This window comes from Onthophagus taurus, chromosome 6 (assembly GCF_036711975.1).
Source record: "Onthophagus taurus isolate NC chromosome 6, IU_Otau_3.0, whole genome shotgun sequence".
In the NCBI taxonomy this organism is placed as follows: domain Eukaryota; kingdom Metazoa; phylum Arthropoda; class Insecta; order Coleoptera; family Scarabaeidae; genus Onthophagus; species Onthophagus taurus.
Genome location: NC_091971.1, coordinates 6,425,434 through 6,445,255, shown reverse-complemented (window position 1 = coordinate 6,445,255; position 19,822 = coordinate 6,425,434). Strand labels below are relative to the sequence as shown.

Sequence of the window (19,822 nt, the reverse complement as noted above, 5' to 3'; positions counted from 1 at the left end):
ATTTGTATTAAATTTATGGGTTACCCAAAAATATTTTTGCCAATAATAAATTTTTCCAATAAGAAACTTATAAACGTTTTTGATGATAAATATGTGAACTTTAACATCTATTAAGATACAAGGTTGATTTAAATCAAGAAATATAAAACATTTTATTATGTTCTCATTACTAATAAGAAAAAATAGTTGTTATTAACGACATAAGCGGTACTATTCAAACCAATATGGCACGTAATATAAACTGGAGAAAAGTCCAGCGTGGGTAATGTTGGTGCGTAGTCTCCACTACAAGTCGTAAATCAGATTTATTGCATACGCCCCAGCGACATACACTCCTGAACGATGTTCTCCCGGATTGGTCACGTGATATATAACGTGCTAACACGAAGAGTGTAGAAAGCATTTCAAACAATGAACTGGCTACATGAAATATTAACAGTTAAAGATATTTTCAAATATGTAGGTGTCCTCTAATCTTCATCATAAACTTTTACATTTTACGTTTATGGTAGAAATCCAATTAAATTAATTAAGTTTTCTTTTATTGTCTACTTTGGAATGTAATAGGGAATAAAAAAAATCTTGTTAAAGATGTGATGATGATTATCAGCTGATCAGTAGCAAAAGAGAATCGAATGTGGAACTCAACTCAGCACAGTGCAGTTCGTTACGAACGCGTGCAGGAAGTATTAGTTGGCATCGTTATGTTGTGATGGTGGGGAATGGCAGAAGAACAGTTATGTCGCCGGTACCCAGGCGGCCTTGGAAGTACAGCATCTAGGATCAAGTCAGCCGTGCTCGCCCTCGCCAACTCGACGTTACATGCCAATAAAATTTATCGGAATTGACTAAGAAAACGAGGAGTATTTTATTTAACGGTGTGTACCGTTTTCTGTTAACTGGAAAAATACAACACTTTCTATGACTCTTTGAAGAAAGCGTCAATTTCTTCTTGTTTTATCATCATCAGTAATATCTTTTGAATATACGGTTATAATGGAATGTTTATGGAAGAAAGTGATCGAACGCATCGATTGTTTCGTTAATGCCGATTCACCAACTGTCAGGAAATCTTATACCAGGTGGTTGTGTTCTTTTCATTTTTCCTTGCTGTAACGACGAATACGACGAGTACACGACGATCGCAGATGTCGATCACGTCCGCGACAAGTAGATCGCTTTCATAGTAAAGATTAATTAGAGAAATCCGCTCGTGATATACTTTGCTACTGTTTGTTTTTATTAGAGCGGGTTTCAATGGGTCATTAGGGAGTTACCTAGCGGCGTTTTAGTGAAACTGCGTCGACTTCAAACCGCTTAGAAACTGAAACCTCTTCTGGGCCGTTTCGATTCCAGAACTAGCGGTTGTCCGCGACGACGTTTTTAAAAGAGAAAACAAGCGATAGCGTCTACGGCGAGACGTGTTTATGTCCGTTCGACTAAAGGAAACGTGACGAGTTATTTACAATTAAAAGTAGTGCGGGCAGCTACCAACAGCCGGTTGCTGCTGTTGCCTCTGGCTGTTGACTCGAAAAACCGTTCGACTACCATCGCCAATAATGAACATGTACACGTCGCAACTGTTCATTTATTCAACAGTTCGCAACTGATTAATTTCCTCTATCGACATACCAGGGCATATCATATCATTAATTATATCTTCCTCCCAACTCAGGAAATTGCTTTAATCCAACTTAATTTTAGAACAAAATAAACCACTAAAATAATATAAACACTTTCATTTATAAACATTTCCTGACCTTTCTTTATATTCTAATGCAAATTAAACTATCTTTATTTATATCCTTCTCCATTTAATTCTTTGAATAAATTACATATAAATTTTGTTTATTCGATTTTCTTTTTTGGTAAATTAATACATTCATAGCGCTGTCACTACTAATTCATGTAAGACCTCTATGAAGTCATCACTCATATATCATCACATATCTTCTAAGTAGAACTTATGCAATCGATCACCTCCTTAGGCATCAAAAAGTGTGTTGTAATAACCTCTTTAACCAACCGTGAGCATGTTCTCTTTTTTTTTTGTGGTCATAATAACCTAACAAATTCCTTACTTAATATACACTTCATAATCAAAATTAAAAATTTTATTTTTATACATTTACTTTTTATTTTATCATGCTGCATAAATTCTTTGATACAACAGTATTATAATTGCTATTCAGGTAAACCTGTATATTACTTGAACACGAAATTCCAAGCAGCAGGACGTTGAATTTCTCGCAATTTCTTATAACTGGCGATATATTTTGTTATTCGCGGCGTTTTAATTCGTTACTGATGGCTATAAATCTCCGTTAATTTGTTTAAGTCTTGCGTTTAACTACCGGTTTGCACGTGCAAAAGATTATCTAGAACTAATTCGAAACTGAAACTCAACGGCCGCTATGTAAATCGCATGCAAACCCATCGATAAGGGATCTAATACACCGATCGAAACTGTTATTGTCCTGATACGTTGTAGATAAAATCTTTTAATCGGTGGACGTTTTATTTTTTGTAATCTCGACAGGAGCCTAAGGCTTCGGTTTGCTACACATAGATCTTAGATAATGGTCCTCGGACGGTAGCCGGTATAAGCAGGAAGAAAGACTTTACGCTCAATATAAAATTACGTCGCAGTCTTCGGTCGTGTTTCGCCGTCTTCCTTCGTAATCTAACCTCTCGCTACTTCCCTATTACCCGGCCAATACAATGACGAAGAGGGCACTCAACAGTCTTGAGGAGAATGTCGTGGTTGAGATAGGCGAGGTACCTCTGCGCAAAACAAGCTCATAACAGGGATCCGCGCTTTTAATTAACTAAAAAACCGGTACTCTCAGCACCAATTATCGACTAGCTACCAGTATTTTTTTAAAGAGACAAAAAGAGCCACTACTCTTCCAGTAACAACAAGCGATTCGCCTGTCGCACAACTGTACAGATACTTCGAGATGGGTAAAGACGATTCATCGCAAATTAAATAATTAACTTGTCGTTCCAGACTTAATAAGTTTGCGTGTGGTCAAAACTTGATTAATTGAGATATGAATCGAAACAAAGTTTTAAGTCGAAATGTTTATATCTTATTTTAGTAATTCTTTCTGATAAATAGTTTAGAAACTCCACTGGAACATATTTAATGTCGTCATAATATAATATAGCAGGGACAGATTTATACATTTTTTCAGACCATTTTATTGTTGATATTTCATTATAAAAGTTCTATAAATACTGTCCACATTGATTAAGCTTTATTTTAAGAAATGGTCATTAAAATATATGTATTTTTTTAAAAGGTACATATTCCATTGATGTACAAAGAAGTTAACCGAAATAGATATAATATATAATTTTTAATATTATATTTCCTTGTGTAGATTTAATATATAAATAAAATAGTCTATTCGAAGCGTCAAACATTATATCAGGGGATAAGCATGCGCCGTTGCGCAAGGCTGCACCCACACAGCATTGCCCAGATTCTCTTTCAGGTTCTCCTCGCACAACAAACGGGGCTCCGCCTTCAACGATAATTTCGTTCGGCGGTAATTATCTGCATTTTTATTTGTGTTGATCTCGCGGAGACCAAGCAACGGGACTTCGCGTCTACCGCATACTTGTTCAGTTCTCGTTGCGCACGTTGGCTGCCGCAGTTGCGACACGCGAAGACATCTAGGGATCTCTTGGCCCCAAGTGTATCGTAATCTGCTAGCATTACTCAGCCATTGCGACAGAACACCTTCGGGCCGATCTGGGAGATCCCAATCACGACGTTCGAGCTTCGAAATTCTGTCGGTTTTGGTTGATGCGGTGCTCAAAGCGACAGCAGCTACTATCATGTCTATTAATGTCGCCCGGTTTCGTTTCGATAACCTCGACGACGACGACCTTGTCAGTTCGTTACTCTATCGTGATATTTCGTATCTTAATGATTGATTTCTAAACTCTCTCTGTATCTGTTTTAATAATGTGATCTTTTTGGTATAAATTATTTTTTATGGTTATCGAATCAAAATAAAGAATTACTTTGCATGTTGACGAGAACCTTCATTACCTGTTTATAGACTTCGCAACTGTCGCTTGAACAACTTATTATTCCTTCTATGGTAAAACCATTTCTATATATTACACAATTTACGTACAATGGATCAATTTCGCAATTTTCCATTTCCGAGAGAGTCTCGTCTGCCAGACTCGGTGATTTCAACGAGCGCCTCGAACGCATCCGTTGAAAGAAGGAGGCAGTTCTTTCGCAACAACGACCCATCTGAAATTTAAAACGGCCTCTACGGGACTCTTTAGTATTCTATTACCGGCCCCGTAATTTGTTATTAGTGGGAAGATGTGCGCCGTAGAAACGTGTTTAGCGGTACGGATATGTTCGCGGACGTCGCTATTTATTAGGCCCATTAGAGGCGCATGGGCAATTTGCAGTACGCAGGGGCCGAACGACCATTAGCCATTCAATTTCCATCGGGATTTTTAGGTCCCGTTCGTGAAAACGTGCCAGAACTTACATCGAGGACTAAGAAACGTGTTATGGCTTCGTAACATTTTTATATTCTCCATAAGAGGCATTCTCTTACTTCTAATACGGTATCTTTAAACGATTCTGAATTCTAAAATAATCAGTGGAAGTGTCAATATGAAATCACTTAATTTCAGTGGAGAATAATTAATGGTTAGAATAAATTTATTCCACATATTACTGATTTTCCTCGCACTGTGTATTGAGTGCCGTTTTAACCGAGACTCGTGTTACAAATTGCTTTCATATCCCGGAAAATATAGCGGAAGGCACCTGCTGTGCACGCGGACGCCCCAATAAAGCATTTAACAATTTGCGTATCAAATCGCAAAGTGTACCGGGTGATTCTTTTTCAACTCTAATAACTCTTAAATGCGCACCTATACTAACGATCGACCTCTCACAGTTTCCAAGTGCAGATTACCGTAATGGGGAGCACAATTTTACATTATTGCAGTTTCAATAAGCTGCTAATGACAGCCGTTGCTCGCCACTCGCGCACCAAATGGTTATTAAATCCATATTTTCTAATTCCACCGTCTTCCTTCAGCAATTTGCCCCTGTTCTTTCACTCTCTTTTTAACGATTTGATGATGGTCTTGGTTTCTTTGTAATTGGCTACGCGATAATTGCTATATTAAAGAAAAAAGACTGTATCAAATTCTTTACTAGATCATTGTAATTAACCGTCACGCTTTTTATCGAAACATAAATAAATATGTAAGTAAATATATATTTAGAGTGAAAGCACTCACTGTGTGTTTATGTGTCATTCAAGTTGGTTTAAGAGGTTCATTTCTTTACCCATTGGCAAATTCTATCGAAATAAAATGAATAGTTGCTTTCCCTGATATTTTTGTGATTGAATCATTTATAATAGTCTAAATAACAGCGCAGATTATTACATTTGAGTTTCCCTTCACTCTTTTTGTGCTCCACCCTTGCACAAAGGACTATAATTTTGTGACTTTCACGGAAAATTTTCCTGTTTCCTTATTTGGTTGTCAGCTGCGTTGTCGCGAGACGAGTAACAATGGAATTGCCTTCTTCGAAACTGGTAATTAATACGAATAAAGATGTCATGGGGCGCCAATGATTTGTTAAGATACACTCATTTAATCACTAAAATGGTGATTATTAACGATAACAATTTCATATACATATTTATCGCACTAAACAAATTAAATTTTTAATTCTTCCTTTATAACCTCAAAAAGTTTCGTTCCTTAAATCCCAAACCATTTCTCTCTAGAAAAAACTGTTAAATTATGATGTAAAAAATGATTACAGAACATTAAGGACATTGCTGAGTATACTTTAATTTAAGATTATCTTATAGTAGTAAAAAATTATTCATTTCTAAATCACGACGTTGAATAACCTATAAATAAATTTGAATTGGTTGAAAGTTTGAAACTATTCGAGAAATATAAATAACCAAAATTCTTATATACATTTCTAAAATTTGCATCTGAAAACTTCGACCTAGTTTCTTATAAAATTGTAATTGCACATGTGCTGATACGCGTAATTGACCGAATTCTTCTGGTATGCTAAAACGATGCGGTTAAGGCGTGTTGTGTTTGTTCAAAACAGCCATAATCGGTTCGCGCTGTCTCTATGAATATTTCAAATCGTGCTCGGTTATATAACCGATAACGTTGCAAAATCAACTTATTCAAATATTCCTGTTTTCCAGCTTGGTTTTAATTTTTTAAAATCGATCCGCAACACGCCCGGCGATTTGAATACAGCCTCGTAGTAATTAACCCCTTAATTAATTCACCTAACGGTGCACTGACATAAGGCGTTATTTTTCGTGTAATTATCGTCACGTTGTCGAAACGCTGTGGCTATTATGTTAATTGTAAGGTAAACCGGCGGACAGGTAGACGGCGGCGTCAACCAAAAAAGAAGACATACAAATTGCCACGTTTTGAAACTTCGATTATTATTAATACTCCGCACACTTTAAACTCGTGATTTATACCTTTAGTGAAACTACATTTAATTAATGGTAATTATGCTAATATTATAGCCATAATTAAGTAGAAAAGTTAAAATAAGAATAAGAAGTGGAGTTTTTTAAATGCAAAAATCTAAACACCTCGACGTTTTGAAACCGCAAGTTTAAACTAAACATGCAAACTGGAGCAGACAACAACTACGTTTTCACTCTTGCATGTCCACTTAGAAACGGAAACGTCGACGTTAGACGCCTCTAAATCGCGGCATTATCGTAACGATGAGGTGAAAACCAACACACGACGATTATACACAAATTTGGTTCCTTGTTAACAAATATATTCTCCGACAGGATGTGTACGTCTAACAAACATGCAACCAAGATCGAATCAAAATGCAAAAATAATCTGATGACGTATCTTGAATAACGGCTGCGTTGTACGGTAGCCAAAAACAGTTATTTAGTCATTTATCTCTCACTTAAAAAAATTCATATAAAAAATTTTGTATATAAAGTTTAGAATTGTTTCCACACAATATTTAATGTTTGGAACCTTTCTAATTTAATTAAATTGTGAACGACCGCCTTACTAACCAAGTGAAATGTTAATTACTTTAATTTGATAGTAAGTACAGGTTAGGAGTGCAATTAATCATAGTTGTAATTGAGTAGGTTTTGGATACGTGAGTAGGTTTCGATAACAACTTGTGATAACTAACTATAACTAGTCGTAAATAATAGATTTTATCTACATGATAGAAAATATTTATTAATTTGTCTTGCTTGATATTTATAGGTTAAAGCTATAAAATTTTTGGGTTCCTATACAATGTTATTACCGTGAAATTACCTTTAATAGAAAACTATAAAAACTGTTAACTCGATGTGTCAATAACTGTAATTAATCTACTAATAATAAATAATATTACAGAAAAGGTTACTTACTAGGTTTGGGTTGTGTTTGACCTAGTTGATTCTTTTATATATATATACTCTCTTATTCAAAGTACGATCACCAAGTAATTTATCACGTTCTTCTGTATGTTGTAGTACCATCAGTAAGTTTACCAGGTGCTCGTTTCGAGATTGTGCATCAGCCACTTCATATCAGATCCATGTTTTGTAATATACAGGTGTCACAAGTATCAAGTTGTAACGCCGTTATTTGTACTAGAATATACACAATGCAATAAGTAAAACATAAATAATTCCAAAGGGGAGTAACAATGAAGGACTAACAAAAACCCTCCATCCCGAAACCACGAAATCCAACCCAAAAGTTCCAATGATCAGCAAGAAACTCCAAAGACTCCGTCCTGTACCTGACGATAACATCTCAAACAACTCCAAGTAGTATATTTCATTGATATCATAATTCATCTAGAACAAAGTCATCGATAGTAATAACACTGCTTGTATTTCTCAAATAGCTGCAGAACACGGAATAGAGCTGAAACGCCTAGAGACGACAATCTGTAAAGGAGGAGTCGATGGAATTCGCACAGACAGTCCTTATTAGAGGAGATTCTGGAAGGGTTGGTAACGTAATTCTTATTTGTTCGATTTCATTTTGTAATAATAAGGATAATAAGTAAATTAATTAAAAATAAATTTCGAGTAAAATTTGTGTGATATACTTTTTACTTTCCAAATGACCTTGACTGTTTGTTGCGTACGAGAAATTTTCTCCTCTACATCTCAATGTTGAGAATTAGAAATTCAACTGCGCGTCCCGATTAATATACGCTGCTATTTCTCTCTGGATTCTCCCATTACCGTTCAACGGCCAACCATTATAATAATAATAGTGGAAAGCTCCGCAATTTCCCGTGTTTTAGGAAATCTCCACACGGTCGCCGATACATCTATACCGTCTTTGATGCGGCCACTGTTTCTTGCCGTATAAGAAGGATTTTTAAGAAACATTAGGTCGCCAACATTAGAAGGTCGCGTATTAGAAGGTCGCGAACATTAGAAGGTCGCGACCTCGAGTCAGGTCGCGTAGTTCTCGGCCAGAACGTGCAAGCAATTTATTTTAAATTAGGCTGGTTTGGAGACTGCGTAGTGCTCGGCGTGCATGTTGCGGCATTGCGATGCTCGCAAATTGGATTTTGAACGCTCATGTCCATCTTCATAACTGTTCCGGCGAGAAAGAGCCGTAAATAATAATGCCGACCGTGGACTTCTAATCGCCATCATTGCATTCCTCGCACTTGACGATTGTATACCATGCGGAATTTTTCACGTGCTTCCGACAAATCCGCTTAAAATCTTTTGTTTACGCTGCCTGCGTTGTGTAATTATTATTTTTTTTAAGTAGGTGAGATTAATTAAATCTAAAACAAGGTATAAGAATGAGATGCGAAAAATGTTCGCAGATCACAGGCTTTGGAGAAACTACCGATGTACAAAAGCCCATTTCCGACTTTCTCTTGAATCCGCGCAGAACATGTAAAGTATTTTTCGACATCCCGAGCCTGGCAACCATTTATGGCCTCTAGACAGCTATTTCTTTGATAAATCGCTTCTCGAATATGCAAATACGATTTTAGAAGCTTGATTAGCTTAAATACCAATAAAGAATCCCGCGTTCGCCAACTTCAAATACCAAGTTTTACCATTTAATTTAATGTCAAACATGTTGGAATTTTTATCCAATTCTAATTAAATTTAGTATTAAATTAAACGCAGGTGCATGCCCAACCGCAACAATTGGCTGTCTATTCGACCTAGATCGACTTCCCCGTGCTTTATTTCTATAGCTTTTTTTCTTCTTCTGGAACGAGGTTACGAAACCTCGGGTATATAGTTGTATACCATATCAGTTCAATTTCTCGCGATCATTGTGCAATCTGTACGGTCAATCGATCGCGCGCGCTTTATTTCAATATCACAATTTAATTTCTCGCTAAATTGTACCGCTGAAATGGAAATTCGTGCGTTAAGTAACCGCTAAGCTCTGGGATAATTAAATATCCAAGCGCGCGCGATTTTCTTGCAATAACTATTACATAAACCCGATTAATTTTACATGATAACCGCAACTATATGCGCTAATAATAAAATATATACCTTGTATAAAATAACCAAATCTAGTGTTGCCAACATTATTATGTTTATGTGAGTGCGTGCAAAACTTACAATTAGTCAACTATTAGTTCCACATCAATAACTTAGTAAATATTTAATTGGTCTATGTATTATTTTTTTAAGTATCTAATGATGATGTACAAGTATGTTATTTCATGAAGAATTACAATGTAAATTACATAACAAGTCTGGCAGTTAATGTTTGTAACAAGAAACCTGTAATTGACTGGCGGGCGTATAATCTGGCGATAAAATTAAATAAATAATTCATTAATATGCCGGGTACGATCGGTATCTTGAGCGAATGGGTGCGCGGGTGCAACGTACCACTCAATATCCTTAGCAAGCGCGACAACTCGGTATCTAAAAGAAATCTTAGCTATGGTCACACAACATACATATGTTCCTAGATAAAGTTTCTAACGTTCAGGTTTGCGAAACCGGATGTTCAGACCGCTGAACACATTGGTTTACTGACGACAATTTCTACCGAGAGAACTATTAGTTGCCGAAGCGTTCACACCTGGTTTCCTTTCAATAATCGCCTGGGTTAGGTTAGTTAAATGTACGTAACATGGTTTTCGTAATAATGAACTTAATGTGAGTGTGTGTGTGAAAATACGAATGAGTAATGACCTTGGCAGCTTAAGTGGGCTATTTACTAACGTTGCTTAAGAAGTAAACTTGAAAAATTTTTACCAAAATTTATTTAATCTTTAATTACATTCAATAGATATATCTTAACACCAATCAATTTGTAATTATGAAACACTTTTCTCCGAGGCTACACCGATCGTGACTGAAAAATACTTAATGTACAACATGACGCGCTATCTTTTCTGAGCATTGTGCAATAGGATTAATGGTGTGTGCCATTGGTTTAATTCATCTTCCATGACTAACGAAGACGCCTATGTATAGATTATATAACGGCCTAATGGTATCATGTCGTATATCAAAATCAACACAAAACATTATTTAAGCACTTAAATATAATTTTTATCTCGAATAAATTTCATTAAAAATAATTAAATTAATATGTTACATAACAAATTAAAAATTCTTGTTGATTTAAAAAGAAAGTTTTTTGTCTTCTAGTTTTGTTAATTGGTGAGGTTGGGCCCCATGTTAGGAGCCAATAAATATCCCGCGGCAATCAGACTGCATTGAAACACCAGAAATGCGCAGCTTTCTTAGTAGCGCAATTGCGACGAACGTCTCAGCACATAAAATAACAATAATTGGCCGTATTTAACGACAACGATGCCTTAGCGCAAAAGTAATTACCATTAACCACTTTATCCGTACACGGTTCAAATGGGATTGTTTAGCTGTATTTAGCGCGATGCGAAATTCAGAAATGTGGGTGTGCTTTTGTCGAAAGCCGACAAAAAAATGTTTAATCATCAAACAATTAAAATTAAAAAATTCATTTTTATCTCAAATGAAAAACTGAGTGCAATATTTTTTTTAATTCGTATTTATAGAATTAACAGTTTAGTGTGGTGACACACTAGCGGTAAGATAAAATCCCATTGTAAGTTAAATAATATCTAGATGTTATAGCTGTTGTGGTATGTCTTATCCACTTCTAACTGTTGTCCGACCAAAACTTTAAATGAAGATAGGAAATGTCATCTAGATTGCGATTCGTTTTGCTTGATATGTATCGATTGTGGAGCTGCCGGCAAATTTATTTGATGGATATTGTTCGACCACGTGTTTACCGCAACTCTTGAGCGGTCTAACTCAAAATTAAATAATCGATATCAATAATATTAATATTAAATTAATAGCAACATTAATAGTCACAGTAATCAGTATTAAAATTAATGTTATTAATTTTTAAACATTGGTATCTCATAAACTAATTGAGATATTAATGTGGGGTAATAAACAAATTGAAGCAAATTTAATGAATATTTAACATGCTAAAGATTAATTCATTCAATTTTCAAATTTAGAAGTTATAAATTTTGAATACAACGCTGCTTTACTAAAAGTATATTACATTTAAAAATTAATATCTCAAAAACTAATTGAGATATTGAGGTAATGTAAAAACCAAATTAAAGCAAATTTAATTAGTGTTTAATATGCTAAAGATTAATTCTTCAAATTTTCAAATTTTTGAGTTATGATTTTTTGAAACGAACCGTGCTTAGTCATAGTATCTCATATCTCTAAAATTATATGTTGGATTTAACCATGTGTTTACCGTAACTCTTGAGTAGTCCAACAAGTTTAATTTTAGATTTCAGTAGGAATTTAATTAAAAAAGCTTTGTATCATTAAATAGCTAACCCATCTAATATTGATTACTATAAAAGTTGAAATTACGCTGAGGTTTAATGCTATCACATACCATAATTGGCTATAAACCCAAATTAAAGATATCTTGACATTAAAAAATTTCTATAACGTCATAATTAGTCTCGTGAACAGATATTTCCTCTTCGTACCAGATTAACCTGAGGCAATTCCCATTGCTTCTCATTATATGAAAAGCTTGTTTAGACGTGCAGATTGGGTGCGTCGATTATGCCGGAATATTAACGCCGTTAAATAAGGGAAAGTCGGTCCAGTAAACCGGACAATTGGTTTCAATTTAGATGATCCTACCAGTTTCAATAGACCGCGTTCCTCGCGGTTGATTAGCGAGGATTGAGTAACAGAAATGGTTGCAACATGCTCTACCAAAAATGGTCATAATTGGAAATGTCATAATTTATTGTGTTAAAATAAAAATTAGGGTTATAATTAAAAATTCTTTATCAATTTTGTCATGTTTAGCTTACTTATTTATTATAGACACGAGTTTAGGTAGAAAGCGCTATGTGCAGCGTAACATATCGAGCATACCGTAACTTTCTTGAACCAGTAAAAGTGTAATAAAATTTAATTGTCGATACACGATTAATGCCATAACTGGTCTTCGCCGAGATATAAACGTTGATTGCACGTTAATTAAACATTAGCACGAGAATACCTAACCCCGATAAAAACGAGTTATTCAACGCATCCCGTTTCAACAATAACACCGTTGGCTGTTGGCGTTTTCGTAATATTTCAATTCTGCGCTAATTACGTGACACTTTACCGCATTATTGAATCGGCCGGCTATGTGAGATAATTAACACGTGGCACAAGAAAAGGTTCATCATCACTCTGCATATGGTTCGTTATATTCTAGAACGAACTAATTTCATAATGTAACATCGCATCGTGTTGGTTGTATTGATGTTAAAAGCTTAACACGCCGATGTAATTAACCTAGATCTTTAAATATCTATTAAAAAGAGCAACAAAAATTGTGACAAAATGAAACAGTTAGGAAATATTATTATATCTCGTATTTGTACCAAATTTATCTAATTGTGAGTAATAAAACTTAAAGTAGGTTTATGACCACAACGTGTTTTCAAATAATTTCAATTAAAGTTCAGATTCGCGGTTTCGAATCAAAAGTGTTGCGAATGAGAATAACTTCGAAACCATACGATACAAGAATAAAAGATTCAATGGGTACAAGTACCATCGTTTAATTAAGCGGTTTCAGAAAGTTTTTCAATTAAAAGAAATTTCACAATGCAATATTGGAGCGTTCGGACTTAATTTAATGCTTCGTTAATACAAAAAGATGATATCATTAAAATCTTCTATAATAATAAAATAAATAAGCGGTTAACCGTGGCTTATAATTTTTTCAGTCGTTATACAATATTATAATGAGTACAAGCGCGTGTTCGTCTTGAAAGGTAAATAAACCACGAAAGAGAATGAGTTTAAATAATCCGCAATCGATCAAGTCTTTCTCGTGCTTGGTTTTTAATAATGTTGTTCGATGATGATTTAGTGAATCGGGTCGAGTTGTTTAATTGCCGAATTGACACCAACTGCGCCTCGAGCTCGTGTTCTTGCGCCGAGTTTGTTCGTTTCTTCGATGGTCGGACATAAATTTCTGTCACTCTGCTTTGAGTTATGGGACAGCCCGTTCGGCAACTGTATAACTAAAATTAAATCTTCAACTTTTGAAACCGCCGTTTAGAAATGAAATGAAAGGGTTTTATAAAAAAACACCAATGCGAAATTCGCCCCCAATTAGATAAGGTTTTACGTGCCCAAACAATTTTGACGAAGAATATCTTATTTGAAAGCTTAATCCTTGCCCAATACGAAAGTAGAAATGCCCAGCTCAAAATCTCTTTCAAATTCTGCTAAAACGCCAAAATATTGCGAAAGTACACGAAAAGAACACAAAAATAACCTTTTTTAGGTAGTCATAACTCGTAAACGTTGTACTCGATTATCAAGCTATTTTGTGATTTCGATAGAAGAAACTGACAAACCGAATGATGTATAGATCATGATAATCAAGTACATCGTTTACGAGTTATGACTAAAAAAGGTGGAAGAGATTTCGAATTTCTATACTATACAGGTAAAATCCTATCTAATAGGGGGCTAACTTTGTATAGGTCATAAAAATGTTTGAAACAACTAATTTAGTTACAACTACAAATTAACAATTTGTAATTTAGATTGGGAATATAAAACAATTCCTGTATACCGTGGTCGTTACGCATGCTTTCTTAAAACAAAGCGCCAGTCGGTTGTTCGGATTGACGAACGTCTTACGATACACAATAAAAGTATAAATCTTCCCCGGAGGGTAACAATGGAAGAGCTTCCTTTACAGATCTTCACTTAGATCTGTGTTTATCTTATATTCTTTTCCTCATTTAACATTCGACTCACGACCCGGGAAAGGATGCGTCACAACGCGTTGAAGTGTGGGTAATCTTGACGTTGTACGTGTTTATAATTGTTAATAAGGAAAGACAAGTTGTGAAGCAATCGTTGTTTTAAATTAATATGCCGTACACAACATTATTATCATCACGATTATCTTGTGGTAATTTCAATTTAGTGTGAAAACGTATAAAGATAATTCGTTAATGTCTCAATGTCAAGGGTAAAAAAATCTTGCTCTATTATTTTCTAGTTTTAAGTTGTACTTACCTCGCTTGAAAGAATCTAAAATCCGATTGCTTCTCAACCACTAAACACAATAACAACTACGTTCCTGTATAATTATCATTGAAATTTCAGTTGTAATTTTAGTTGAAATACAGTTACTTCGACGACGTTCTAAAGTCCGAAAATTTCCGGTGTCTTAAAAGACTTGAACTCCGCGTTAAGATGGCAACCTTTTGTCGCAAGACACAAATTGTTTTAATATTTAAAAACTTTTAACGTATTGACACAGCACTTATAAAGTAAGTGTTAAATAAAATGTTCTTAGAAACCGCGTTTTTAACTTAATCCAACCCGAAGAATTTCAAAACAATGCGAAACATCATCGAAACCACAACAAATTAAACAGAACTATTTATATTCTTAAACTCATACGTACTGAGTTCTTTAAGTGTTCTTTTTTCACTAATTTAGTAAGGTTTCTGTGGGGATGGTGATGATGATGATGACGAGATGAAAGAGGGTCCGCGTAAAATAACGTTGTCCGTCCGTGCTCGGTCCTCACTTCTTCGACGGTGCGGATTGACCACGAGTGGTTTCTCTGGTACGACCTTCCAGCACTTGCGGAAGTCCTTCTGCGTACGTTAGCGGTACCCGTAGCTGCACGGATAGACTGATCGCCACCCACCGCTGTTGGACCCACAGACCTACATTTGGTCCCCTCTTCGGTCCCCCACCTGAGCCCCCCCCTACAGCAAACCTCTACAAGAAGCGACTACTGCTGTGGTACCGGCATGTCTATAGAAACACTCGACCAGAATTTTCATTCCTGGAGATATCAACGGACGTGTAAGAAACAAACTCGGTGTTGAAGGAACTTTACAAAGGAAAAACGACTATTAAAGAATCAAATTAATAAAATAAATTGATTATTTTAATGTAATTAACTCAAAAAAATTTTTAATGTCTCTTATTTCTTCTGTAACTGGACGATTTTTTAGAGTGCGACCAAAAGCGAAATATTTAAATTTCAAAAATGTCATTAAGAGTAGTTCTGTATATATGATTCTATGATTGTTACTAGTTTAACATTATAGAATGCAACCAGCAAAAATAGAAAATTATACTCAATGAATTCAAGTCTTCCCAAATAAATTTCACCTAATGTAAAATGAACACAACGCGTGCAATGCATTAAGCGGCGTTGTAGTGCCACATGCTTACACTGCAAAATATCTAGGCATGTCTTTGGACACAAGGCTCAAATGGAAAGAACACGTGATGACTAAACGTACAAAATTCGACTGTGAGGTGTTACTGTAAGTGGTATCGAGATTTAGGTCAATAAGGCATTAATTGTACCGCCTCGGCCGCAAGCGACCTCAGTCAAATTGAGATTATCTGATTAAATGCAATGATTATATTTTTGAAACAGTCATCTCAATGTGGACGTTCATCTTACCCAAATCAAGTAGCTGGAGTGATATAGATGTTATTGATATTACACCGGAACTACAACTCAACGAAATTTCACCAATTTGAGAAACGAATACAGTAACAGCAGAATACAACATTCAGAAAACGTGTTTTGAAGTGAGAAGAAATTCATAATATAATCCTTGTAAAGCATATATTTTGAGTAAATTAACTGTAAAAATTAAATTTTGGTATCATAAAAACGTTGTTAAACTTCATTTTTATTAAACTTGAAACATCGTTAACATCCTTTCTATAAAAATGGAAGTAAAAATCGTAATTATACCATGTCAAATGAAATATGAACCTAACCTTAACGACATTTCTTTGTAATGGATTACCAAAAAGTCTTTATAAGTTTTTTTTTTTGGCACTTTTGCGGTTAAGTTTTTATGGTTATTCTTTGATCGTCGACAGTCATCGCCCGAGATCCCTTTTACATTTTCGGTTAATTTACTTTTAATGACAACCAACGTCTGCTTATGCCTTATACCAAATTTAGAGTGGACTTTCCTCCTTTCGAATTAAGTTTGTACACAGTTCCAATTCGGTTAATGGACTCTTACGTTATAATTAATTCTAACAGTACACCATTATGTTGGACACCTCCCCCACGCCTGTGGTCGTGTACACCAGTCAATCTAGTTTACGTGTGTGGCTTATCTTGTATGATTAATTGACAGTGTGTGGTACACACAAGCGAATTTGATGCATGACGGCGTTAGCAAGATAAAGCCGAACGATTAATTACAACACTTTTACAGTTCCGTTGATTAGCACGGTGATAGGGCGGGATATCGGATGCACCGCGAACTATACAGCGAGATGAACATGTTTAGATACGTCCATAGTTGTATATATCAATTTTGAAAATTAACGACCGCGTATTGTTTTCTAAACGCTGAGAAGGAAATTTATGTTGTGTCCGTTTCCTGCGCAATTTATGAACGCGATGGCAGAATATAAATTATGTGGAACAGCAAAAATGTTTCCATTGAGATATCCTGTTAGATTCTTCTTTAAGCAAATAGGAATTCAAACCGATTATATAGCATAACCGAAGAGATCATCTAGAGTTAATAATTTTATGGTATTTTATGGTACGTTATTAATTAAATGATTACTAATTTAAGTATTTTTATATATTATTTTTATTTTTACTTAAATCACTAATAAGATTTTTTTGTTTTCAAGATTTAATTTTAAAATCCTGGTCACTCTCTGACCATGTAAAATTGGCCTATAAACAACGAATTGGGCCACGTGCATTGGCTCGGTGCCTGATCAATGGGCACATAAATCGTACGCGGTCAAATCTTTAATTCATGACCGAGTGCGGCTACTGTATTTTTCGCGGTCCGCAACGAAGATTAGTTCGCGAAATATCGCACAGAACGGCACACCATTAACCGTGCCGACTACTCTCCGGCAGCAGTAAGCTCTGGTCATACTGGAAGAATTTATATGGCGGTGCTTGGAATTCGCATTTTATTAGCATCAGTGCCGGGGTTTTAAAGTACCACTCTACGAACTGTATATAAATGCAGAGTAAATATAACTTGGTTGTACTGATTTGTTTCCTTTTCTGATATCAACTAAGTATGTAATCAATAGATTAAAGATTATTTTTTCGTTATGAAATGATTATGTACCAATAAATTCGGTTTTTATAACCGTATAATTTGATATTGTAAATCACATTCTGAAATCATTTGATACCCTTATATCCCCTATATTCGGGAACCATTGTCCCTCTGCGACCTTTTCTACCACATTGCTCGAGTAATCTGATTTAACCATTTTGAGTACCCTTCTAACCTTTGCCACCATATATACTGGATCGTCCTTTAAAGTAATCCATTCCAAAATCACCTGGTAATAAGATGGTTTAATAATATTCCTTTCACTTTAATATTAGAAACATTATTCTAAATAAATTAATGTTTCATATAAGTATAATTTTCTGCTACCACATTTGGAAATTTAACAACAATAAATTAAATGAATTTGTCAGCTTTCGATAAACGATACAAGATCCAAGATAGGCTTTATATCGATTATAAACTTTTTGTTATTTTCTATTGATTAACAGAAAATAATAGCATTGGTTTTATAATCCTGTAAACTGACATTAGTTCTACCATTGATACGGTTGTTATCCATCATGAAACAGTTTTGAACTACAAGAATAATTAGTTTGAAAGGAGCTTTCATCGATATCACGTAGACACAGCAAAATGATACTTTGTGTAAAATAATCCATTTCTTCTTATTTTAGAACGGGTTACAAAGCAGAAATTATTAACATAAACATGTATGTATGTATGTAAACACACTTTGATGGTAAAATTATAAATCAGTATCTTAAGATAACGTAATGACGCTTTCGTTTTCTATTTACTTGTGTTTTTGTATGTATCCTTTCGTTTTCTAATTTATACGGTACCCCTTAGATTTCAGTTTAGTAATTAAACGTTAAGTTGAATGCTATCTACAGCATCATACCCGATGGGCACGTGTTTATCTGCATGTGTAACCGGACTTTAGAGGTTCATTACTATACATGCGTGCCAGATTTTATCTAAGCAAATACGCCGTTTGTTACCTATGGCCAAGAGGGATATCCAATGAGCCAATTAGGATAGATTTAGTAATCTCACCGTAGTAAAGCACTTACTCTATACATAGCTATAATCCAATCGTGTATATTCACAAAAAGGTTTAAGAGATTAGGTTGTGCACTTCGAATTCAATTTCAAGAACACGGTGACACTGTGTCGAATGACTTTGCTATTTTGCAATTTGCTCACCTGGACCGTGAATACGCACCGATCCATTGGTACGCACGAGTTCTTGTGAAACGGTTCAATTTGTACCGCTGATATTGATCTGTTAACGATCAATTGCTACTACTAGTTTGGAGGCCGAGGTTTTGCAACGACAGATTTGGAAAGAATTGGGCGTATGCAGTTTGAACTAATTCTTATTTTCTAAAGTGATCATGTCCTATAGAAATGTATTAATACTATAAGCCATTATATTTTATTTTAGCTTTATAAAATTAGTGGGAATTTTATTTGCATAATTAGACTAAACCCTATAATTATTCCGACAACTGTTTGTGGCAGATGCAGCATTATTAAAATAATTGCTATTTTTAATGGGCAGTGCAACTTCTGCTTTTTCATGTAGAACGTTTTAATAGTACGCAGTGTACTTATTATATTTTTAGACATTATTAATATTTATTTTAATTTATACTAACTCAATTCATCAATATTATCGATCATAAAAATATTGAAAAGTACCTTTCTACTTCCGTTTCTCTTTAAACTAATGATCAGTTAAACGTTTGCATTCTAATACCACAACGAGAAATGGTAATGCGTACTTCGGAAAGGTAAAATAGAACTTCCCTGTTTAATACTTGGCTATTAGTATACTTTACTGCATGTGTAGCAGTTGTATATTTAAACGTTTCGAACGTAGAGGAGTCGTTCTATGGCAATCACGTAATCGTGTGAGGTCCCTCCACCGTCGGTCGCCTAGGATAATCGATTTGCGCGACATCTTGGAAAAATTATTAAACCGCGACTTGACTCCATGTAAGGTGGTGCTCGAGGCGTAAGGAAAACATCAATTGTGTAATGCAGGCCCCGTCATCCTTTCATTTACGTTTGATAATGCAAGATAATCGATAACGATCAGCGTAGATCTCTACGTTCGAAACGGGGACGTTACAACCATAATTTATTTAGCCAACTTTAGCGAAACAT

The 19,822-nt window shown here is 35.1% G+C and overlaps 1 protein-coding gene across 4 annotated transcripts in view; it reads right to left on the bottom strand.

Annotated features, from left to right (window-relative positions):
* Window positions 1-15,225, bottom strand: part of LOC111427965 (transcription factor Ken) — a 117,592-nt gene extending 102,367 nt beyond the window's left edge. For all 4 annotated transcript variants that reach the window (XM_071196585.1, XM_071196586.1, XM_023063341.2 and 1 more), the window contains exon 1: window positions 14,616-15,225. The gene's annotated coding sequence lies outside the window, so the exon portion shown is untranslated. The remainder of the gene's footprint in view (window positions 1-14,615) is intronic.
* Window positions 15,226-19,822: the final 4,597 nt, after the last annotated feature.